Here is a 25,458-nt window from a genome sequence, read left to right as displayed (position 1 = left end):
AAAAAAAAAAAAAAAAAAAAAAAAAAAAAAAAAAAAAAAGCCGCGATCGCGATCTAAAAAAAGACGCGATCGCGATCTGCGGCGGCAATTCGGCGGGAGGTCCTTCACTCCCAGGCGGAGTGAGGGACCGTCCGCCGAATTGCTGCCGAATACCTGGAACTGCCGCCCCTGTCCGGAACGGCCGCCCCAAGCACCTGCTTGAGAAGCTGGTGCCTGGAGCCGGCCCTGATTGTTTCTGAACTGCTATATACTGTGCAACCGCTGCATCCTCCCACCACATGGTGACTGCTTTGGGGTCTTTGATGTGATTTTAATATTTTTCTTCTAATCACCGCACAGAATTACAGAATTCCACAGGAACTCACAGTAAAAAAAAAAAAAAAAGATGTGCCTCTTTCTGGAGGGGGTGGGGGTTGCAAAGCAAGTGAGGCTGTGAGGAAGGGTGGAGATTAGAGAGAGGTCTGACCCAAACCAGCAGGTCTGAACACCCACAAACTTTGGGGAAGTAATTATTTGTATTAGGGTGGTACCGAGAGGCCACAACTGCGCTTGGGGCCCCGTAGTGAACAAACACATAAGGAGAGAGAGTTCCTGCCACAAAGAGCTGACAATCTTAATTGACAAGACTGACAGCCCCCTTCCTCCCCCTCTTCCCCCCCCCCCAAAGAAGGATAGTTTCCATTCCAGATTCATTCGGTTGTTAGCCTTTCTACCAAGAGATCAATTGTGATACGGATGCTTATCCACTATGGACTTGACAGAGCCCACCACATTTGGTAGATGATGAAAGCAAATAACCATCAGGGTAACAACTGCTCTGGAACACGTGTTCTAAAGGTGACCAGCTCCATGCCCCAATAGCACTCCCCTGAGCTATCCAGCAGCCCCAGTACCACCACGTGTTTCATCTACACCATTAACTCCGTTAGTGTTAGAACCATTAGTTCTGCATCCAGTGTGAGGGAGTCTATTGCAGCATAGCAGGACATGACACTTTAGAGGTAGCTCACGTAGCACACACTAATAACCCAGGAGCAGTCGGGTGTGGGTGGGAGGAATGCGGGCATCAGCCAGGGTAGCCTAGCTATGTGATTTCAGCACAAAGCTAGACACAGCATTTGTTTTAACGGGAACAGCACAGACTGTGCCATGTGCATTACCGGAAAGGCAATTTTACCCCAGGGCATTCAGTGCCAAACTCAAATAAAGCAGAGACAGCCGGAGTCTGAATGCTGGAGGTTCCAATTAAACACACACTGCTTCACACAGACAAGTAGTATTAGCAATGGTTGACTTAATCCTTTTAAAACATTGCATTCAGAGGCAAGTTCTGTTTATCCCTCCCAGCTCTTCTCAGTGGTCCTGTGACTAGTGGCCCAGTGCTGACTGATTTGCTCTCTTGTTATTCTGGGGATGCCAGCTTGGGAGTAAAATCATAAATACGAAATATCAAAGGGTAACACCAGGGCAGCAGTGGGTTTGAATCCCTGCAGGACAAGAGGTTGCAATTTCAAGGGCACTCAGATATCATGGTCTGGGCACTGGATAAAGACTTGGATAGACCATTAAAAACACAGTTAATGTTAACATAAGGACAGAATGTGACATATAATGACAGCTGCTCAGGGAGTCAGCTGCTCAGGTGGCCCCGGGGACGGCCACACCGGCCACTGCTGGAGCAGCTCTGCAGCCAGCCACTTGCGCAGCCCCGCAGCCAGCCGCACCAGCCGCTGCTCGAGTGGCCCGGGGCAGCTTGCCACGGTGACCATCCAAGCAGTGGCCACTCCGGCAGCCCCCCGGCAGTTGGTGCAGCTGGCCCCAGCCCCCACCCAGCAGTGGCCCCCTGAGGTGCTCCCCCTACAGCAGCGGCCACCCCAAGATTTAGTCATGGGTATTATAGTAGAAGTCATGGACAGGCCACGGGCCGTGTGACCTGTCCATGACTTTTACTACAAATACCCATGACTAAATCGTCGCCTTACTGATATGGAATAAAGAAATGGAAGAAGATGGAGCCAGCTGTTTGCTGAACTCCTTCATTTGGGAGGAAGAGCAGGAGTGGGAGGCAGGCCAGAGTTCATTTAGAGAGGATGGGAGGGAGACTCTATCCCATGGGCAGGGGTGAGGCTGGGAAAAAAAGTCTGTCCAGGAGACTCCAAAGTTATATGTTTGGCCGGAGAGTTTGGTAGATCCAGAGTCGATTTAGGTTTAATCCACACCACGTATTCAGTCTGTATTCTGAACGGCTGAATCATAATTTATGTGGCTGGAGGAAGAGGAACTCACCCAGTATTACAGGGAAAACAGTTAACAATTGTGCTGCCTTATCATCACCAAGCAGAGTCTTGCCCTTTGAAACCAATTAAACTTTATACCTTTGTTTGCACAGATATTTCCGTAGATTCTGTGCGCTTCTCATAGGCGACCCTTCCAAGGTTTATTACGCTTCCAGGTTGCTCTGATGAAGCACTATTGGCGAAACCATTTTTTTTGCTTTGTCTCATTGCGCTGCTGCAGCTTGGTCTGGCTTGGCCTTAGGAGTTTGGGAAGGGCCAACAAGATCACTTTTAGGGGGCCCTGTAGCCCAAATTTAACGGATTTTAGCAACAAAAGAACGGGGGAGGGAGGAATCTTTTTGCCACCATCAGCCCCTTTCTGCTGCAGGAAAAGTAGAGCCCAGCTCCTTGGACTGGAGTGCATGTGGAGTTCCTAACACCGGGGGAAAAGTGTTTCAAGGAACATTTCTCCAGCAGCTAAGTCCCCACTTACAGGCGGGTGTAGTGTGCGTTCTGGCGAAGCTTGTTATTTTCTTTGCCCTTTCCCCTATTTACTGAATCCAGAGCAGCCTGCAATATTTGTCAACAACCTCTGTGTGCCAAACAGCCACCCCATCTCCTCACAAAACATGCAGAGACAGGAGTCTCTGCCAGGGAAGTGCAGAGACAAACTGTCAAACTCACTCGCCGTAAACTAGTCTCTCTCCGTTTTCCTTTCTTCCCCCCACCAGCTCGGTCACATTCTATCCATCTCCACTTGATTTTCCTCTCACTTCACTCCACTATTTTCATTCTCTTGCTTCGCATCTCCCCTTCCCTTGATGAGTAGTATCTCCTCCCTGCTCCGCCTGCCTCTGTCCCAGTTCCACTGTTCTCTTTCGTCCAGCCCTGTGATCTCTTCTGCGTTACGCTGGGACTTTGCCCATGTTCTCTCTTCACCTCATATTCCATGGCCTTTCTGCTCCCACCCCAGACTCTTGCTCACGTCCTCCTGCCTCCCTCCTGGAACTTAGGACCTGACATTAGAAAACCCTTCGCAGTGTTAATTATTAAACAGTAATGAATTAATGCTATTAATTGTGGCCAGCCCCTGCACAGCTGCACAAGTGAACCTCCCTCAGCCCACACCCACTCTGTAGAAGTTGGCCATAGATCCAGCCCTTGCGCGCTCTGGAGTATAGCGACTGCTGCCTGGTAGTATGCCCAAGGGCCCCAGCTGCTCAGAAATGAAGGGACGGGGCAGAATCCGGGGGTGCCATGTAGGGGGGCTCCTGCCCCCCCGCCAGCCCAAGTTTTGTACCACCTGCTGGGAGCCACTCGCTCCTCTCTCCCTTCCCCTGACTGGCCTATTTGCTCAGTTAACAAGAATGCAGAGGAGTATCTGGCAGAGCCAATAGCAGAGCTGGGAGCCTCTGCAGCATTTTTTCATTCCTTAAACAAACACACTGAGGGAGTGGTGGCAGGAAGGTCTGAAGATGCTTGCTGCAGATTGCATCATGATCTGCCCCTCACCTTCACAAGCTGACATGTTCAAAAGGCAGGAGCAACCCCTCGTGACACGGGGCTGCTGCCTGAGGCACATTCAGGGGATAATTACCCTCACAGCCAGCTCAGCTGGAAGTTTCAGGCTGCAAGAGCAGCGCACAGAATGGATGACCACCTGTAATCTTTCCCTGCGGTGAAGAAACAAGCATGAGCTGCTGCCACCAAAAATATTGTTTAAATTACACTTAAAATGTTCCCAACTTTTTTCCAACTCTCTGATTTTGTAGTGAATGGCAGTACCCCAGTGTGGTCAGTTATTCTACTATTTAGTCCCACTTGTCTGCTGTGGGAGTCTTTCCTTTGCCTACAGTGGGCTTTGGGTCAGGTTAGGTCCATAGGCTGTGATGCAGAAACACGGATTCCTCTGTGAATGCCTGGATTTCACCAAATCTCCCAAGAGTGGGTGTCGCGGGGCGACGACTCACCGGCATGGCACCTCCTGCTGGTTGTCCTGGGAATTAGCTCTTCCAGCCCAGAGCACCCTCTGCAGGCCGGTGTCTCGCCCGCTGCTGGCCCTGTGTCCCTCCCGGACCCAGGTGCCCCTCTATGTCAGGGTTCTGCCCCAGCAGTAACCCACAATCTGGGTCCCCACCCAGGGGAACCCCTAACCCTCTTTCCCCACCTTGCCTCAGTGGCTACTGCCACCATCTAGCCCCCACTCCCTGGGGCAGACTGCAGTCTATAAACCACTCATCATCAGCAAGGAGGTTAGGACCTGCTGCCTCTGCCTATCTCTGGGCTGCCCCTCTGCAGCCCTAGTACCCTTTTGTGGGCCCTTATCTTGGCCTGCAGCCTGGGGTTTTGCTAGGCTGGAGCTTCCAAGCTCCCTCTGCACTTCCCCAGCACTGGTCCACCTCAGGTACCCTGTTCAGCTCCCAGGCAGCCAGATCCTTCTCTCTCAAAAACTGGAGCAAGAGTCTCTTGAGTGCTTGACTCACAGCCCTTTTATAGGGCCAGCTGTGGCCTGATTGGGGCATGGCCACAGCTGTGGCTGCTTCCCCCAATCAGCCTAGCTTTTCGCTGCCAAGGCCCTCTCTAGGGGTGCTTTTAACCCTTCAGAGCTGGAGCAGGTGACCACCCTGCTACAGTAGGGTTGCACTTTTCTAGGACCTTTTTCCCAGATACCTTTTGAGGAGCTGCTGGCTCTGAACTGCTGCCTTCAAGCAGCTGTCTGCTGTATCTCCTCTTCCAGCTGATAAATATTCTTATCTTCTGTTATTCTAATTCTTTAACATTTCGGAGGGTGTGGCAAAGTCTCACACACCTGAGTGCCATCTGTGAATTTCATTGAGGTGATATTTACTCTCACCAATCCTTACAGTAACACACTAGGAACCTCCTTCCAACGTAATCCTTTGTATTTATCATAACTATTTGTATAAACCTTTCCGTGAACATAAACCCAAGCCAATCTGAACAATTTGTAAGATTTGGCTGACAAAACTTGTTCATCATAGATCCATGCTACTAACATCAATCATTTAATTATACTCTACGTAGTGATTCTTTTTAAAGGTATAGCCTGATACGTTAAAAAAAACAAAAACTTTGTTTCAATAAATAGGGCTATTTTGGGGCTAGTTATTAAGTGACGTTGAGCTAGTAATGCAGTAGAAATCTGGCAATCACGTAAATGTTCATCTTGCTGATTTTTCCCAGCCTGTTCCTACAAATCCCATAATCTACCACCTCATGGTGTTCTTCACTTCAGTGGGAAATGTATTCGCTTGCGGTGCCAGTTCTTGAGTTGAAACAAACCCCCATCTACGAACAAACGGATGGAGGTTGGAAGAATTCCACTTTTCAGACATGGTTTTCTCTTCTACACTTACAAGTAATCCTAAAATATACCTTTAATTGGTGTTTGTGTATATAGTTTTCTTTCTTTATATAAGAATTAGATACAGTACTCCTGTCAGCCAATTTCTAAGTTATTATCAGCAAAAAAACCAACAACCTAGAGTAGCCTAAGTAGCCCCTGGAATCACGGTTAAAGTTCCCCCCCAAAAAAATCTGAAATGGTGCCCCTGGTCATTTATTACACCAGCCATAGGGGAAGCCCAGGCTGCTCCTATGTAAAGGGGGTGAAAAGGGCCTGCCCCCTTGTGCCCATGAGAGCTCCAGGAAGCATTTTGCCCATCTGGGGCAGATGGCTCCTGCCCACTACAGACTCAGCTGTGATTTTCAAAGTGCTCATGTGAGTAAGGAGCACAAGTGCCGGTGATTTTCAAGAGGGCGTGTGGTCCTAACTCACATAGGCACTTTTGAGAATCCCTCTCTTATGCTTCAGCCTGGCCCGTGTTATCGGAGATGATGACTTCCTGGTATAAGCATCAGTGCTGAAATAGGCTGACTCACAGGAACTACTTGTGGTCTGATGGGATCAATTTCCCTCCTCCTGGGCTAGATAAATTGCCTTCTGTGCCGTTTACTGCGTGTGTGGTGTTCAGATGAGATCACGGTCCTGTCTAATCTGAGTGGCCTTTAAAGGTCCCAGGATGTTTGTTGTAAGCACTGGAGCGGTTTACTCGTCTGTACTTGGCTAGAATCCCCCCAGCCCCAGTGCTGTAGAGTGTGCTGTCTGCTCCCTCCCTCCAGAGGTGGCTGCATGCTTCCCGGCTGTAGGCAGGCTTTGCGATGGAATGTGTGCTATAAAAATGTGAAGTATGAGGAGGAGGATGCTGGGGGCCACAATCTCTGCCATTGTATAAACTTAGCTGTAGCACTGGAGATTTGCAGATGTTATTCTTCCTGAGGGCCTGCAGCACTTACAGGAATCACAGCATCATCTACTGCAACTGTTCTCCTCCATCTCTCCCCTTTGTCCCCTTCACACACACATCACTATGCATCCTCAACCTGCAGCCTTGTCTATGATTCTTACATGGGATGGTGGTAGCTTACCTGCAGCACAGTGCTCCTGAGAGAGGGGTGGCTGGCAGCTCTGGGACCTGTGTTCGTGTTAGGCAGAAAACGCTGCTGCTGTCGCACTGGAAAGAAGGAGGGTCAGCAATGCTGCAGGTTTCACCTCCGCTTGACGCCTGTGCAGTTCCACTCTGCTGCTGCTGCAGTTCTCCCTCTGTGCTGAGGATTTTCCTGTTGCCTTGCTCCTGCAGCTCTGCGGAGAGGTGACAAGCCGCAACATGCACATCAGGTGGTTTAAATCATTCCAAAGAGGGTACTATCCGGGAAGCGAGAAAGCTCTGTATGAACTGGAGGCAGCTGGATTATTCTAACTCTTCAGCCTCAGGGCCTTGTGTATTGATAGGCGAACGGACACACACACACACACAATGACAGAGCTTAAAAATAAATGTGCGACAATCACCTGACAGACAAGAGGACTAGTAAAGAAGTGCAAGTGACCTGTTTGATCTGCATGCAGAGCTGCCAGCAGGCAGCCAGCACTGCGGCAGGACTTAAGTAAATCATGTTAAAAAGGTTTTCTTCTGGGCAGATGGTTGAATGGACTACTGGACACAGCCTAACGGCTTCTGTTTATTTTGAGGCTTCCATTGCCAAGGAAACAGTAGATTGTGGTGAAGTGGGATCAGAAAAACTGCTGAAGGAAAAGGATTATTTCTTTTTTTTTCTTCCCAGCTCTTTGCCTCATGCCTTTATGCATTTGGTTCTTTTATTGGCTGTTTAGCCAGGGCAAGGTTCTAACTTTTATCAAATTCCAGATTCATTTATCTCCATGCACACATCCAAACAGGCACTTCGGAGTGTGTAATGGCTCCTCCCTCTCGGGTCCAGATAGGGTGACCAGACAGCAAGTGTGAAAAGTCAGGGCAGGGGTGGGGGGTAATAGGAGCCTATATAAGAAAAAGACCCAAAAATCGGGACTGTCTCTATAAAATCGGGACATCTGGTCACCCTAGGTCCAGAGGAAGGCCGGATGTTGTCGGTGTGGCCTGGTTTGTGGTCACGGACCTGCCCACTCCACACTTCCAATCTCCTCCAGAGGACCCAGCACACGGCCCTTCAGCTCATAGCTCCAGCCCCTGGTTGGAGTACCCACCAAATGTCTAGGGTTTCGGCCTCCTGAGTAATTGCACAGTCTTTGACCCACAGCCTCATGGCTGGCTCCAGCACTCTGGGCAGGGCACAGCAAGCAAACCGTCGATAGCCCTCAGCCTCCTGGCTGGGACAAGCAACAACAGTCAGGTGCAGGCCTTCTGGCCTAGGTGAATATGCAGCCAGCTCCAGGTGTGGGACAGCGACAGGTATAGGGGGACCCAGGTCCCAGCCCTGGATGCTCGCAGTGGCGAGTTATCCCACCACGGGTCAGTGGGGAAACGTAAGATTACTGCCTCACGTCCTGGCAACTCAACTGGACCAACCTCTGGTTTCCTTGGGCTACTTCCTATCCGACTCTCCTGGCATCACACCGCCACCACCGCCAGGCTCTGGGTCACAGTCGGGTGGTGCTTCCTTCAGTATTTCCCCGGGTCCTGCCATCTCCTGGGCCAGTAGGGCTCCGATCTGCTCTGTAGCTGGTCCTGGACCTCACAAAGGGCTCAGCTGTCTAGCAGGGACATCTGCCTCCTTCCCAGGTCTGCTCACAACTGAGCTGCCGGGCCCTACTCTTATACTTCCTGCCCTGCCCCTGCACTTCCTGCGAGGGGGTTGGGCCGAGTTAGCTGCACCCACCACGAGGAGTGAAATGGTTCCTCCCTCTCGGGTCCAGAGGGAGGCCACTCTGCCTCACTGGAATCAGATGTTGCTTCAGTCAGGGACTGAAGCAACGTCTGATTGAGAAGCTGGACTGCAAATGGTAGGAACTCCCCAGTGATGCAGTGTCTAATGTGGGGTTTTCTCTTTCTTTGTTTTCAAGCAGCACAGGTGACAGAGACTGGGAAGGGAGTCTATGCAAGAAGGTGCTGTTGTGATGGAGGCATTGCCGTGATACTACTGGGATAGATTAGGGATAGGTTGGCCTCAAGAGAGTTGAAGCTTGGCGAAGTATCCAGAAGTTCTGAGGCTTCCCTGTATTTTTTAAAGCTCTTTAGCCTAACAAATTTGGCTGGAAGTCCCAAGGAGATAAGCTTCCTCAGGAGAACAATAGCATGTCTTTCCCCAGTGGAAATTCCATGAAAGCAGCTGTTCTCTATGGCCTCCCCTCCCCTAGGGAAAATGTGTGTGCTAACATGTTTAAATCCTACTATAGCCAAGGCAAACGGTAGTTTTAACAGGTTAGCTGGTCAAGGGGTTTTGACCAACTAACACATGTTAAAATTACACCTTGCTTTGTCTACACTAGGATTTCAGTGTGTGTTAGTTAACAACTGTTAGCCAACACATGGTTAAAATATACCTTTATTCCTTGTGTGATCATGGCCTAAGTATTTGGAAATCCAGTCCTAGCTGGAAATACACTGATGCCTTTCTGTAGACTAACAAAAGTGTTAGCTAACCTGTTTTAATTAAATGCTGTTTAAAAATGTATTAGCACTGAATGTAGATGGTACAAACCTTCTTTCCCTGCCCTGGCATCTGTTCATCTCTTCAGCTCTCAGCTTCATCTTACAGGTGTTATCAGTAGCAGAGCATAGGCAGTTACTCAGGTTAACACAAGAAACCGATTCATTCGCTTAGGACTGTTGCCAAATCCTGGAGTCCTTTCTTAACTTTTACTCTGTTCTTACCATACCCCTTGACCACAATGGGAGATTTGACTGAGTGAGAACTTCTGGATCTGCCCCTACAATAATAATGTAGTACAGCACTATTCATCCCAAATTGTTTTGCAGATATTATTAACTCTGTACACTGTATTCAGGCATAATTTCCTCTACTCCTGAAGTACAGCCACCTCTGGGGTGGAATATAGCAGCCATTTAACAGCAAACAGCAACAACATGCACCAGTGTAGGACAGGCAAATATTCAGCAGCATAGAGTTCTGAGCACAGTGAGCAGCCTGTGTACTGTCAATCAATGGCAGACAGTCAGTAAGGTCAGAAATAACTTGTCCTAAGCTATTAGAAAGCTCCCGTTCTATACTGCCTTCTTACTACCTGTCTATACCGCAAGGTACATAAAGCATGGGTGTGTTTGCACACATGTATGTGTGCATGTGCATAAAGAATTTACATTTAGCATCACTCCCCTCAGCCTCCTCTATTCCGACACATTGCAAAACCCTCACTGCACTGCAGGACTATTTTACCCTTCCCTGTGGCTAACTCCTGCCCTCCTCCTGACATGCTCAGCCATATGGACGCTTCTCTGCACCCCATAAATACTGTACTTTTTTATTGGGCTCTTTGGAAATACAGTAAACACTTAACTAAAGAGCCACTTTCACCCTCCAGGAAGCCGTGGGTGTGACTGCCTGTTCTCTCTTTCTCACACAAACACACGGAGTATGTGGTTCTGCCACCCCCTAGCTTTCTCTCCCTCCCCACCCCCAACACAAAACCAGGAAGAAGCAATAACAGAAACCATTTCACCTAACATAGGTTTCCTGCAGAACTGTTTAAAATGACACATACAGCGTCCCTCATGTAATAGGGCTTGGCTTCATATTCTCCTTGGAGCTATAATGGTCAAATGGCTCAGGAAGTGTAATTCAGTCAAATACAACCTGGAAACAAAAATGAAATGGAGAAATCCCCCTTCTCAAGCCCCAGCCCCCTTAGAAATCCTAGTTTTCTGCTGCAGCGGAGCAAATGTGACTCAGGACTCAAAGCACGGAGATCAAGAAAAACCCTGATTGTTCCCCCTGCAATACACAGCCAGCCTAGCTTGTAAGCTTCAGTGAGAGTTCAAAAATCACAAAAAACACATTGCAGATCATCTGAGAGGGGGAACCAAACATCAGAGCTACTGGGAAGCTTCCCCACGGTTGTGCCAACACAGGATGCCCTGTAGGGAACCCAAGAGTTCAGAAGCCCCCTGAGGGGACTGAGGTCCTGTAACACTCACCTTGGTTCTCAGGCTCAGGCGCTTTCAGGCTGTTTTCTGCTCTGGTCAGCACACACTGTTGAAAAGTAGGAGCAACAGGGCTGGAGCTGTGGGAGGAAGGGAGTTCCTTCCAACAGCTAAGGAAGAGAGTTTCCCTAAAGGAGGCGATGCTGTTGACCTGCCTATGGGGCGGTTAGGTGTTGTGTTGGGACAGGGGGGCCCTTTCCCAGATCGGTCTTCTTCACTGAAGGCCAAGAGGATCCTGAAGGGAGAGACACACAGAAAAGCTCACCAAAAAAAGGGCTCCAAGTGAAAATAGTATCACCAAGCTCACTAACAAATCCAGATTGCTGTCGGGTCCCAGTCAAAATCTGGCATCCATTACTGAGCAGGTTGAGGTGGGACCCTGAGGTAGTGAAGCCCCTGGAAGCTCAGGTCTCTATACTGGCACCCACGTAGGACAAGCTAAGAAAATAAGGAAAATCATTTGCTTTACTTTTTCCCCCCTCTCATGTGATCTTTTTTTTGGACTTGGCACAAGAGCTATTTTGGGGCTGGACATGAGCCCAAGTGAAAGGACATGGATTTCATCCAGTCTGCCTCCCCCATGTGCTTGGAGGGCTCCAGGGAGCTTTGAACAGCTGCCGTGATGATGGGCTTAAAAGCTTCTCAGTTAGGTGTGGTGTTCTCACTGATTCTTTCCTATTGTCTGGTGTAACCCTCTAGCAGCAAAGCCATTTTTCTCCCCGAACAGCTGCGCTGTGGTCAGAGATGGTTTGTGATGAGTGGAACTGCAATTTGTACATCGCCCTGAATTCACATGGGACTTGCTCTCCCTCCACATGCAGTTTCCTTATTTGCCAGTTCACTATAAACCAGTTTTGCTTTGTATTCTCAAGGTACTATGCATACGGCAGGGTCTCAGTATGAAGCAGGATTGCTTGAGTTCTTGTAAATGATATGACAGGAATGCTGTGCGGAAGCCAAAGGCAAATATCTAACAGGCCATTAGGACTAATGGTCAACAACTTGTCAAACACTGGCACCTGCAGTCTAACAAGCTGCATTGCTTCAGTCCGTGAACCTACCTGTTTCCTGCCTGAAATACCAGCGGTAGGAGGCAAAGCTGTTCAGTCACTCAGAGAGCACAGAGCTGGCAAAGCCCTGTCAGATGTTGGAGGTTTTGAAAGACAGAGTGTTTGTGAAAGACAGTGGTGTTTGTGGAATTGCTTCTCTCTTGCTCACGCAGGCCCATTGACAGCTGAACAAGAGGAGGGTGAGTTGGGGAGCTGTGGGAAAGCAAATAATATGAAGAGAGAGTCGGGCCCATGTTCAACGTCCCACATTCTAGAAGATTTTAAGGGAATTCAGGCTTCCCTCCTCCTGTTCTGCACACCCCCACTCTCCCTATCCATCGTGTTCCTGCTCCCTTTACACACACACACACACACACACACACACACACACACACACACACACACACTCTCACTCTCTCTCTCTCTCTCTCTCTCTCTCTCTCTCTAATAATAGCAGGAATTCCAGAGGAGAGAGTAGAGGAGGAGAAGTCACAGCTTGTCACCTGTACCCCCCCATACACACACGCTCTCCCCAACCCCACCCATTGCTCATGCACACACATTCCCTGGGGGCAGTGACTGAGGGGAGAGGAGGGAGCAGAGAGTCCCTGTAAGGGGCTCAGGGGACTGTGAGCGGGGTGGTGGGGAGGAAGGAGCAGAGCGTCCCTGTAAGGGGCTCTGGGGATAGTGAGTGGGGTGGGTTTTGGAGGTGCCAAGCAACTGCAGGCCCCATTGACTTTAGTTGAAACTGTGAATCCTCAACAACTCTGAAAATCAGCCTATAGGTGTCTCATGCAGAGTGCCTGAAACTTGAGGCCCCCCAGTGGACCCTTTTGAACATTTGGGACTAAGTGATCCAGCAAGTAATTGACAAAAATGTAAAAAGAACCCAGATATCCCAGTATGTTCCTGCAATCACTGTCCCACTCTATCTCCAGTACAGAATTCAAGATGCAGGCTAGCCAATGCCTTACGTAACAACAGGGAAATGCACTTGTCCAGTATAGCATTTAATCTACTTGACTGGACTGTCTGTTTAAAGCCTGCGGTGCATATATAGCAGCTGTGAATGGGGTTAAAATATCAGCACCTCTGTTCAGAAAGTAACCTTTTGCCTGGCAGGGCTTATTATTATTAATTATTATGATGATTATTTTATTTGTATTTCATTGTTGCCAACTGAGATCAGAGCCCCATTGAACTAGCCTGTCAGTGCACATGTGCAACACCTCTGACTTTTAACTGTAGCAGGGGAATCTATTAAACATTTTCCTAACGTGACTCTGATTTCCTAAAACCTCAGTTTAATACACTATCAGATCGTGTAATCAATAGTGATCATGCCCAATTTCAGAGGCAAATTTTGGGCTGACAGATGGGCAATATTTTGTAGTCCAAAAACTGTGTGTAAAATGATTATTTTAAAGCACATATGGAAAAGTTTGCCATGTGTTACTGGCTTGGTATAAAACTGACCTTACGGTATCAGAGAACAGCTACAAGAATGGCTAAAGGATTAGAAAACATGCCTGGTAGGGTACCTCTACACAGCATTTAAAGACGTGCAGCTGGCCTGGGTCAGCTACCTCGGGTTTACGGGGCTCAGGCTGTGGGGCTGGAAAATTGCTGTGTGGATATTCGGGCTCGGGCTGGAGTCCCGGCTCTAGGACCCCACAAGGGGGAGGATACTAGAGCCTGAGCCCGAAAGTCTACACAGCAATTCTCCAGCCCCTCAGCCTAAGCCCTATGAGCCCGAGTCAGCTGACACAGGCCACCCACAGCTGTGCCGCAGGTCTTTTATCCCTGTGTAGATATACCCATAGTGATAGCCTCGAGGAGCTCAATCTATTTAGCTTAACAAAAGGAAAGTTAAGGGGGTGACTTGATTACAGTTGATAAGTACCTACACAGGGAACAAATATTTGATTATGAGCTCTTCCTTCTAGTAGAGAAAGGCATAACATAATCCAATGGCTGGAAGCTGAAACTAGACAAATTCAGTCTGGAAATAAGGTGTAAAGTTTTAACCATTGGGACAATTTGCCAAGAGTCATGGTGGAGTCTCCATCTCTTTCAATTTTTAAATCCAGATCGGATGTTTTTCTCAAAGCTATGTTCTAGGAATTAATTTGGGGATGCTCTACGGAGGAGGTCAGATAACGTGATCACACGCATCCCTTCTGGCCTTGGAATCTAGAAGATGATCACATTCTGGTCTAAAAGCTTCTATCTGGCTAGTCACAGCTTTTACCACAAGGGAGAGCTCTGTGCACAGCTACTGCCTCCCAGACAAGTGGACGCGCTTCCAGAAATAACTAGAATTCAATGACTTCCTTTAAATGGCACATCTGATGTTGATATTTTTCTGTTGAGTTCACGCTGGTGAAAGAGCTCCATCTGCTTTTTCAGGTTTGCTTTTGTCATGGTGCTCAAGAGCCTATTTGCTACAATAAGAATAGCTGGCACATCTGCAGTGCCCTACAGCTGAGGGCCTTGATGCACTTTGAAAACACTGATTAATGAAACTTCAACACCCCTCTGAAGCCTCAGTCAATGCAACTCCCTTTGGTACCCCTGGTAAGTGTCCTTTTTACAGAGCGGGAAACTGAGGCACAGATTGGTGACTTGAGCTGTCCATGGTCACGCAATCAGTCAGTCGCAAAGACACCCACCACTATCAGCCTGCAGGAGAAACTGAAAATCCTGTGTCCCCTCAGCTGACACCTGTCCCTATCCCCATGCCCTGGTTTCTTTTTGCTATCTGGGGGAAAAGATTGGCATCAAAGAAATGTAATTTTATATTCTTTTTTAATAATCAGACAAATAATATACTCTTACATCATGTGAATCCAGACAGCTGAGGTGCTTAAGAGCTGCAGCGTCTCCGGATAGGACTCCTTTCTCTCTCTCTCTCTTTTCCCCATCACATTCAATGTCACTTTCTAGTTGCAGAGATAGCAGCAGTGTTCCTGCAGTATCCACAGCTGTGCTGCCACTCCAAGTCCTGACATTTGAAGACAGCCTGAGAAATTCCCCAGAGGCGTGAGGGTAGGTAGGTGTGCACAGGACTCTTCCCTTCTAATTCTCTGCTCTGACCACTAGAGACCCTCCTAGAGGAATCCTCGGACACTTCTGCAGGGTACATAGAATCTTTGATCTTTCACTGTCAAATGTATGGGTCAAATTCTGCTCTCAATTACACCAATATAAATCTGGAGTAATTCCATTGAGACAGATCCTCATTCACTCCTGGTTTAGAGCAGCTAAAGAAGAGCAGAGTTGGGCCTTCTCTGGAAAAGTACTGAGGATATGTGGGGAGAGTGACAGGAAACAATGATGTTTCTCATTAAGATGACCTAGTTCCTCATGATTTCTAAGCACAGCACTTATTCTACAAACCAGACCAGGGTAATTCTATTTGTCTTTTTTCATTGTTCTGTGATTAGATTATACATTTTATAATCCATTACATGCTGGCATCTGAACAGGAACTACAGTGTCACTTGTATTAACAGTTAGCAGCTGTCTCTCTCCTTTGCCATATGCATACACTTTAAATCTGTGCCAGAGCATTCACCACAATCACACCAAGGTTACTGAATTATCAGGGAGCCAAATGTCCAGTGTTGCATTGTGACCATTTGCTCACCCTGAATTTGTTGACAGGTAGTCTTGGCTTTCTTCTACATTGCACAGTGTGAAAGGGCTCAGGAATCCTTAATGCTCTGTGTCCTATGTAACTAGTAGGTTACTGCTCTTTGAATCCTCTAGTGACCCATGGTAATTATCACCTGACAGGTGTTAAGAGATCAATGTGAGATGATTCTCCAGTTCTGTTCCTAGCAGACAGGTTCCTATAGTTGTCAACAACTGGCACCTTTATTGGCAATCACAGCTGAAAGACGAAGTATTGCGTGTATATGGTTAGGTTAGGGGGGAGGGATAGCTCAGTGGTTTGAGCATTGGCCTGCTAAACCCAGGGTTGTGAGTTCAATCTTTGAGGGGACCATTTAGGGATCTGGGGTAAAACTCAGTACTTGGTCCTGCTAGTGAAGGCAGGGGGTTGGACTCAATGACCTTTCAGGGTCCCTTCTAGTTCTATGAGATAGTTGAGGCATGCTGTGCAATGTTGTAGAAGTCTTTCTGCTTGTACTGTATCTGTCCTGCAGGAGGATTTCAAATTGTTAGTCAACCATCTTTCAGTGGCATAAGTAAAAGAATTGCATATTATAATATACAGCATCTTATTTATTAGAAAGGAGCTAGAATAAGTTAAGAAAGGTGGAGCTCTGTGATCTAACAGGTTAGTGCACTTGCCCTCCGATTACCGGAGACTGTGGTTCAATTGTTGATTTAATTCATATATGACAATGTCTTTGTTGGTTTGCATTCTGTATCTGCTGGACATTTCTTAATATCATACAACAGCCATTCTATTGAGCATGATTGTTCATCCCATTGTTCATCCCATCATCCCATCCCATCAGAACTGGAACTGGAATTGTATCACCTTATAGGATTCCTGCTTAACTGAGTATCCTATCAGGAGCTGCCGCTCCTCTTTGTAAACTTACAGTGTGTTGTTGTCATATTAAGAACAGACTTTTGGCCTACAGAACACTGCCTTTGGAGAATGCATTTACACTTCACATGATATGCCATATTGGCTAATTTAGAAATTACTGTTTTTCTTCACTATCTGGCCTCACCTCCCCACTAATTATGTTACAAAGTCATGTGATGAGTGAGGGGACTGTAGAATGGTTAGAGCATAGAACTAGGCACTCAGCATTAACAAATTATGAACCAGCACTAAGAATCTTCAAGGAGCAGCACAAATTGGTTTGTACTCTCTTCAGTGGACAAAAGATACCTTGAATTATTAATGGTTATCAGTACAGGATGATGGGTTAACTAGTGAACTGATCTTCAATGCAAACTTATTTGTCTGAAAGTTTTTAATCAAAAATTATTTTTTTAAGAAATGTATTTTATTAGATTTGAAAGATAACTTTTAATTAAAAACTCACTTCTTACACATTTAGACTGTTGACTTTTTTTTTTTTTTTTTTTGCAATCTTGGACAATGACAATGAACTATTTCGTTTTTTTGGTTTTAGTAGGTTTCACTTTCAGGCTCTCATGCACTAGCATGATGTCATGATGTTTGGATGCAAATATTGCAGGTGAATGTTTAAATCCAGTAGTTTAGATGGAATTAAAGACATCATAGAAACATTTTTGCTTCTACTGAAATAATCCCCTGCAGTGAAAACTGATTACTCATGTCCATTTATATCTCTGTGGCTTTGTGAATGACACCGTTTCAATTTTTGACTTTACTGCCACTCCTGTGTCTTTCAGTACAATTCTCCAAAAACTCGGTCTCTCATTCCTTTGTATCACCTGCTTGTTTCTCTGGAACTTACTTTCTCATTTTCTGGCACTGAAAGGAAGAGTTGCTTTCCTAGTCTGGGGACAGAGGATGAAGAGAGAGAGTCTGGTATCTAAGATTCAGTGCAGCCTGAAAGGACTACATCACACAATTGCATTTTCTGACCTGATCCCCAAGAGAAAAACAAAATTGCAGCCTTCAGTGTCTGGTGGCTGTTCCAGTGGATACCTCACTGTCCAAAATCTCAAGGAATTCCTTATTTTGTCTTCACTCAACTGAGCCATTTGTGCAAATAGTGTCAGCCAGCCCTGTTCACACAATGCGAAGCTGGTTACAAGCCATTCTCCTGGAACAGAGGCATAAGGCATTTGAACAAAGACAACTCTGTCTCTTCCCTTCCACTGGCATCCAGGCAGTTAACCCAGAAAATTGCAGCTTGCCTTTGTCTCAGGCATTTTTTAAAGCGCCCTTCTTGGCTTCTGCAAACCTCTCTTCCACAGCAGCAGAATTTCATTATCTCCCCTAGAATGCATCAATTTGTCCAGATTGGCTTTGCCACACAGTTCAAGTCACCGTGGGCGTTTTGTTTCACTGATGGTGACATCCTGATGACTGCCACAAGGAGAGTACACCTAGACTATGGGGGGCTGTGATGGCTATTCACAAGGAGCCCAGGATCTGTTCCCAATAAACTTATATTGGAACAGATTGGGGTCTGATTCTGAGCGGTGCAGAGCAACTGCAACTCCCATTTTGGTCGTATAGGGAGGGTGCTCAGCGCTTAGGAGCAGATCCTGATACAGATAGAGACTGTAAACCCCAGCGTGAGATGTTCCATCCTGATCTAAGCAGAGGTCCACGTTAAAGATGAGGGTGGGAGCATTTTGGCCATCTACTGCTGTGAGGTCACAGAATTCCATGAACAAGGTCCACACACGGGATTCAAGGTTTAAGATCTCACTGGAAAATACCAAGCACATGAGAAAATGTGATCAAATTGCCAGAAAAAAATGGAAAAAAGGTGAGGGCTAGAACATTCAAAGATTCCCCTGTGTTACATGTACAAATCAAAGGCCATTGTGGTGCTAACTGTAAAAAGAGTAGCTGGCACCTCCTTCTCCAGCACCTTCTGACTGAGAATGTAAATAGTCCGACAAATGCCATGTATGCAGTCAGCATGTAGTTCAAAGAACTAGTACCTGGAGGAGAGCACAGAAGCTAATGAGTGGAACTCGCAGTGGTCATCCATTTATACATGTGGGTTGTATTTTTAACAAAATTTGTGATGTAATTCAACAATAACCCCCCAACGATATCTGTGCTTATTTATTATTTATGTTATCAGGATCCGGTCACGGAGCAGGACCCCATTGTGCTAGGCGCTGTACAAATACTGAACAAAAAGACAATCCTTGCTCTAGAGCGCTCACAGTCTTAACTCCATAAATCTGGTCTTTATGCAAAGCACTGCAGACACTAGAACTGTACTGTTCAAGTCTGACTTCCGTTGTAACTATCTTGGCACAAGTACCACATCTTCTGTTAAGTGTCAACAGCACCACACACACACTGACCATGCTCAATACTTTGTGCTTCTAAAGCCCCTTTCACCAAAAGATCATCCAAGCACTGGTAAAAGTGCTTTACAAATGTCAACAATGAGGCCTTGAAGCATCCCAGTGTGCTAAGTACCACTATGTCCATTTTACAGATGAGGAAATTAATGCCCAGAGGACTTGTGCCTGTCATCAGTGGGAGCATGATCAAGGCCAAACTGGTTAAATTACTGGGCCAATATTGCACAGGAATTTGGTGTGAAAGCCAATAATAACACATAGATCACTGGATTCATAATTCTGTGTTTTAACCACTAGACACTTCCTATGTAAATAACAATAAATCCTAGAACCACAGAACAGAAATGGAAAACACCTATTAAATCCAGATAACCTCCAGGATCAGTCAGAATTAGCCATCACAGTCCATTTGATAGAGTTGTGATGCTGTTATAATAAATTAAAACGATGGGATGCCTAAATTGGATCACTATATTTTCACAGGTAAGTAATCCTGATTTATTCAAAAATGTTCTCTTTTCAGTGCTTCACTCCCTGCTTCCTACAAATTAAATTACTGGAGGATTAAATTTCTAAATCATATTGAAAATGTTCTTTGTTTTTATTCTTTCAAGTGATCTTTGTATTACATTTTTTACCACGTGAGAAATGGAACTACAGAAAAACTCCAATACAACAGTTAGGAACACAGTGAGCAAAAAACAGATGAAGTACACAAAAATGAAAACAATGGAAAAGAATGTAAATCGTACTAACAAACAGCTTTGTAATAAACACAGCTCACGTCAATCCCATCCATTAGTAACAAATGTTTAGTTATATAATAAGTAACATTCTTATTGCAAGAGTCCCAAATTCAGATTATATCTTGCCGTCCAAGTGAACACAAACAGGCTGCCATATCTGTTTGCATAAATGCCAGAGATCTCAAAAGTTTTGTCACTTGAACTGGAAAAAAAAATAATGGAGGTAAAAGAACACATTTTTTTACCCTGCAAATGGGGCATATGGACAGACGGCTGTTTAATGGTCATAAATGGTCAGTTTTCAGAATGGAGAGACATAAACAGTGGTGTCCCTCAGGTTTCTGTTCTGGGACCAGTCCTATTCAACATATTCATAAATGATCTGGAAAAAGGGGTAAACAGTGAGGTGGCAAAATTTGCAGATGATACAAAATTACTAAAGATAGTTAAGAGCCAGGCAGACTGCGAAGAGCTACAAAAGGATCTCTCAAAACTGGGTGACTGGGCAAAAAAATGGCAGATGAAATTTAATGTTGATAAATGCAAAGTAATGCACATTGGAAAGCATAATCCCAACTATACATATAAAATGATGGGGTCTAAATTAGCTGTTACCACTCAAGAAAGAGATCTTGGAGTCATTGTGGATAGTTCTCTGAAAACATCCACTCAATGTGCAGCGGCAGACAAAAAAGCGAACAGAATGCTGGGGAATAATTAAGAAAGGGATAGACAATAGGACAGAAAATATCATGTTGCCTCTGTATTCAAGGTTCAGATATATTGGAATTGGAAAAGGTTCAGAAAAGGGCAACAAAAATGATTAGGGGTATGGAACGGAGAGGAGAGATTAATAAGACTGGGACTTTTCAGCTTGGAAAAGAGACGGCTAAGGGGAGATATGATTGCGGTCTATAAAATCTTGACTGATATAGAGAAAGTAGATAAGGAAATGTTGTTTACTACTTCTCATAACACAACAACTAGGGGTCACCAAATGAAATTAATAGGCAGCAGGTTTAAAACAAATAAAAGGAAGTATTTCTTCACACAATGCACAGTCAACCTATGGAACTCCTTGTCAGAGGATGTTGTGAAGGCCAAGACCATAACAGGGTTCAAAAAAGAACTAGATAAATTCATGGAGGATAGATCCATCAATGGCTACTAGCCAGGATGGGCAGGGATGGTGTCCCTAGCCTCTTTTTTCCAGAAGCTGGGAATGAGCGACTGGGGATGGATCACTTGATGATTACCTGTTCTGTTCATTCCCTCTGGAGCACCTGGCACTGGCCACTGTCAGAAGACAGGATATTGGGCTAGAACAGTGGTTCTCAAACTAGGGCCGCCGCTTGTTCAGCGAAAGCCCCTGGCGGGCTGGGCCGGTTTGTTTACCGGCCACGTCTGCAGATTCGGCCGATCGCGGCTCCCACTGGCCGTGGTTCGCCGCTCCAGGCCAATGGGGGCTGCGGGAAGCGTCGGCCAGTACGTCCCTCGGCCTACGCCACTTCCTGCAGCTCCCATTGGCCTGGAGCGGCAAACCGCAGCCACGGGGAGCTGCGATCGGCCGAACCTGCGGACGCGGCAGGTAAACAAACCGGCACAGCCCTCCAGGGGCTACCCCTGAACAAGCAGCGGCCCTAGTTTGAGAACCACTGGGCTAGAAGGACATTTGGTCTGACCCAGTAGGGCCATTCTTACGTTATGTTCTTAAAACTCTTTTCAGAAGAGCAAACCTTTTAGAGGTGTAGATTTGACACTCAATTCTGAGTACCATGTGAGGAGTTCTAAAGTAATTTGGATTAAAGAATGATACTATCTTTAAGGAAATTAGCCTCTCTGTCTCAGTCTCAGTGAAATTGTCCTTTGCTGCTGCTGGTCTTTTTATTTCTAGAGGCCACAGTGTGTTTCATTGAAGGGGGAAAAGGAGCTTTTGGAAGCCACTGACATAGTAAAAAAAAAGAGGCACGTGGATTTTAATGAGTAAGACAGAGGTGACTGGGGAGCTGCTGGAAGCCAGTCACTTTCCGTGAACTCTTTGAAGATGTGTGTGTGCTCAGTTAGGAACACAAACACACAGGCAGAAAACACCTTCTCTAGGTTCTGATCCAGCCATTCTGTCTGCAGAAGATCACAGATGTTGGCTGGGCCTCTGGGAAAATGGAGCTGTCAGCCAGGCAGAGCTCAGTAACCAGCTTCTGACCTCTTTAAAATTCCTCCCTTACTGACTTACATGCAGAGAAGCCACTCCTGATGTGATGGAGACTGATGCTCAGTGAATCCCCTAACATCATTCCCTGACATGGAGGGAGGTGGTTACAGGATTCTTTGTGTTTTTTACCTGGGGGTCAGGCTCTTCAGCTGCACAAGTCATTTAATTGTTCGGATGGATGAAAATATTTCTACTATCTGCATCTTACTGCATGCTTGACATGTGTGTCCTTTGCAAATGTTGCCCTAAAAGTCAGCATGATATAATGAGTTTGCTATTAAAATGTTAATGTAAGATGGCAGATCTACTTACGGTACACAGTTCCTGTTGCCTGAATTTGCTGATGTATACTATAGCACACAAGGACGTTTTATGGGATAACCTTGAAAGGACAAAATAGAAGAAGAATCTTGATGAAAGGGATAGCAATGTGTTCTAATTATCTCGATAGCTATACACCTCATACACAGCTAAATTTCCTTATTGTTCTTCAAAATGCACAATAAAGTTGCTTGTCAGGTGTGTATGCAAGGTACATTTATTAGTTTTATTACTGAAAATCTTGGTTCTTTTGCTTTGTTTCCAATGGATCCATCCCAATAGAATAAAAGTGGGGAAATGAGCTGTTTAGGACTATGTAGTACCTTTGACCTTAGCACAACATTCCTATGGATGTCAAAGAGTTTTCCACACATGGACTATGAGTATTGTGTGGCCTGTACTGATGTCGTTAACTGTCACAATGTCTGTGATTCTTACATAAGAGAAAAGAGTTTGAAATATTGGCTCTGATCATTAATGAGGAGATCCAGTATTCTGCCTCCAACAGTAGCAATTCTCCCAAGGAAAGCAAAATACAAAAGAAAACCAAGCACACGCATGATGAATGTACATAAGGGAATTCCTTTCTGTGTCTCACTAATCCATATCTTCCTCTGCATTGCTGGGAGTGATCATTAGGATCCTATTTTCTCTGCTGCAAACACGGTGAACTTGCCATCATCCTTAAAATACTTTAAACTCCTTTGATACTGGAATTAAGCTTTTAAAAAATGGCATGGTCTATATTCTATAGGGCAGCTCTCTGGGAGTCAGGAGTCTGGATCCTATTCCATCCTTTTCCACTGATTTGCTTATTGATTTTGTGCTAGTCCACTTCATTTTGCTTTACCCAAACTGAAATCCAACTGTGACTCAATTTCCCCATCTGTAAAATGGGGTATTAATGCTTACCCACCTTTATATAGTGGTGTGAGATCTGCAAAAAGACTCCTAAAAGTGTGAAGTATTATTTTATTAATGCTTCTCCATTAAGATTTATTCCCCACTTGGGTCAATATGATCCTATAGTCAGTATTATTATCTTCTCCATCCCCTACTTCCCATTGATCGCTATTACACGGTGTTATCCCTGAGCTTGTACTCAGTGCAATTATTAATGTCCAGTTTCCATGAAGATTTCAGATCCTCTGAGCCACATCTGACACTGGCCCATATATCTATAGCAGGTGCACATCTGACATGTTTTGTCCTTTCGACAGGCTACACAGACTCTCCTGTTCTCCTGTTTGCATTGCATTGTTCCCTCCAGCTTCCTGTCACAGGTGCACTCATTGAACACCCGTGTATTCCTTCTCTAAGGTGTATAGAGATCCTGCAAATACTAGCTCCATTTCTTTCTTTCTTTTAAAAAAAAAAGCATGTGTCAGTTTTTCCTTTTTTCACTGTACTGTCCTTTGGGTCAGCTACTGTGAGTATAGGCATCTCAGTGGTTTCTGTTTAAAGGCTGCTCCTTCTTTACCAGGTGTGAGGTTTGACCTCTTGCGCTGATTTGCCTTCATACATTGTCCACCCTTGTAGGTTCAGTGTCTCATTGGAAAGCTACCCGTTCATGTACGTCCTCTGCACCTGACTAGACACCCTGCAATTTTCCCACTCCCTATCCCTCTCAATGTCAAGCTTTCAGCTTGTTCTCAGAGTAGCAGCCGTGTTAGTCTGTATCTGCAAAAAGAACAGGAGTACTTGTGGCACCTTAGGAACTAACAAATTTATTTGAGCATAAGCTTTCGTGGGCTACAGCCCACTTCATCAGATGCATGCAGTGGAAAATACAGTAGGAAGATATATATATACACAGAGAACATGAAACAATTGGTGTTACCATACACACTATAACGAGAGTGATCAGTTAAGGTGAGCTATTATCAGCAGGAGAGAAAAAGAACTGTTTGTAGTGGTAATGAAAATGGCCCATTTCCAGCAATTGACAAGAAGATGTGAGGAACTGTAGGGAGGGAAAAAGAAGCATGGGGAAATAGTTTTACTTTGTGTAATGGCCCATCCACTCCCAGTCTTTATTCAAGCCTAATTTAATGGTGTCCAATTTGCAAATTAATTCCAATTCAGCAGTCTCTCATTGGAGTCTGTTTTTGAAGTTTTTTTATTGTAATATTGTGACTTTTAGGTCTGTAATCGAGTGGCCAGGGAGATTGAAGTGTTCTCCAACTGGTTTTTGAATGTTATAATTCTTGACGTCTGATTTGTGTTCATTTATTCTTTTACGTAGAGACTGTCCGGTTTGGCCAATGTACATGCACAGCAGGAGGCCTGTTGTCAAATGGTTTTATTGGTACAAAGAAGTGAAGCTAAATGCTTCTAATCCTTTCAGGGTGTGGAGACAGCTCAGAAGAGGCCTTCCCTTTTAGCAGGACAAAACATCTTTTGTTTTAAACAATTGATCCCTTTTTTTGTTTGTTAGTTTACTGGAGGAACATGGAGCTGGCACCTTTCCTGCTGAACTGCTCATCAGCTTGGTTCTTAGCTTAAGAAAACAAAACCCAAATTCATTTCCTGGCCCATACAAAATGATGGGGTCTAAATTAGCTGTTACTACTCAAGAAAGAGAACTTGGAGTAATTGTGGACATAGGCGCCGACTCCATGGGTGCTCCGGGGCTGGAGCACCCACGGGGAAAAATTAGTGGGTGCTCTGCACCCACCATCAGCCAAGCTCCCCTCACCCCCCGCCCCACCTCACCTCCTCCTCCTCCCCTGAGCGCACTATGTCCCGGGAGGAAGGGGGAGGAGTGGGATTGTGGTGCACTTAGGGGAGGAGGCGGGGAAGGAGTTGGGATAGGGGCAGGGAGGGGGCAGAGTTGGGGCGGGGACTTTGGGGAAGGGGTTGGAACGGGGGCGGGGCAGGTGGGAAGGGACAGGGGCGGGGCCTTATGGAAGGGGTGGAGTGGGGGCAGGGCCAGGGGCAGAGGGTGGTCGAGAACCCACGGGAAAAAGGGGAAGTTGGTACCTATGATTGTGGATAGTTCTCTAAAAACATTTGCTCGGTGTGCAGTGGCTGTCAAAAAAGTGAACAATGTTAGGAACCATTAGGAAAGGGATAGCTAATAAGACCAAAAATATCATAATGCCACTATATAACTCATGGTATGCCTTTGAATACAGCATGTCGTTCTGGTCACCCCATCTCAAAAAAGATAGTATAAAATTGGAAAAAGTACAGAAAAGGGCAACACAAATGATAAGGGGTATGGAACAGCTTCCATCTGAGGAGAGATTAAGAAGACTAGGACTGTTCATCTTGGAAAAGAGACGATTAAGGGGGGATATGACAGAGGTCTATAAAATCATGAATGGGGTGGAGAAAGTGAATTTACCCCTTCACATAACACGTGAAGTGAGGGTCACCCAATGAGTTTCAAACCTGATG

At 45.8% G+C, this 25,458-nt stretch overlaps 2 protein-coding genes across 2 annotated transcripts in view; one reads left to right on the top strand and one right to left on the bottom strand.

Moving 5' to 3' along the window:
• Positions 1–11,163, bottom strand: part of FGF1 (fibroblast growth factor 1) — a 62,067-nt gene extending 50,904 nt beyond the window's left edge. The window contains exons 1-2 of the mRNA XM_024199395.2: positions 10,751–11,163; positions 6,726–6,939 (exon numbers count right to left, since the gene is read on the bottom strand). The gene's annotated coding sequence lies outside the window, so the exon portion shown is untranslated. The remainder of the gene's footprint in view (positions 1–6,725; positions 6,940–10,750) is intronic.
• The window catches only part of ARHGAP26 (Rho GTPase activating protein 26), a 443,229-nt gene that overhangs the window by 85,032 nt on the left and 332,739 nt on the right, over positions 1–25,458 (top strand). The window lies entirely within an intron of this gene.

Source organism: Terrapene carolina, unplaced genomic scaffold, assembly GCF_002925995.2.
Source record: "Terrapene carolina triunguis isolate 2854851 unplaced genomic scaffold, T_m_triunguis-2.0 Scaffold629, whole genome shotgun sequence".
In the NCBI taxonomy this organism is placed as follows: Eukaryota; Metazoa; Chordata; order Testudines; family Emydidae; genus Terrapene; species Terrapene triunguis.
Note: the sequence above shows the minus strand (reverse complement) of the source record. Positions and strands in the feature narration are given on the sequence as shown.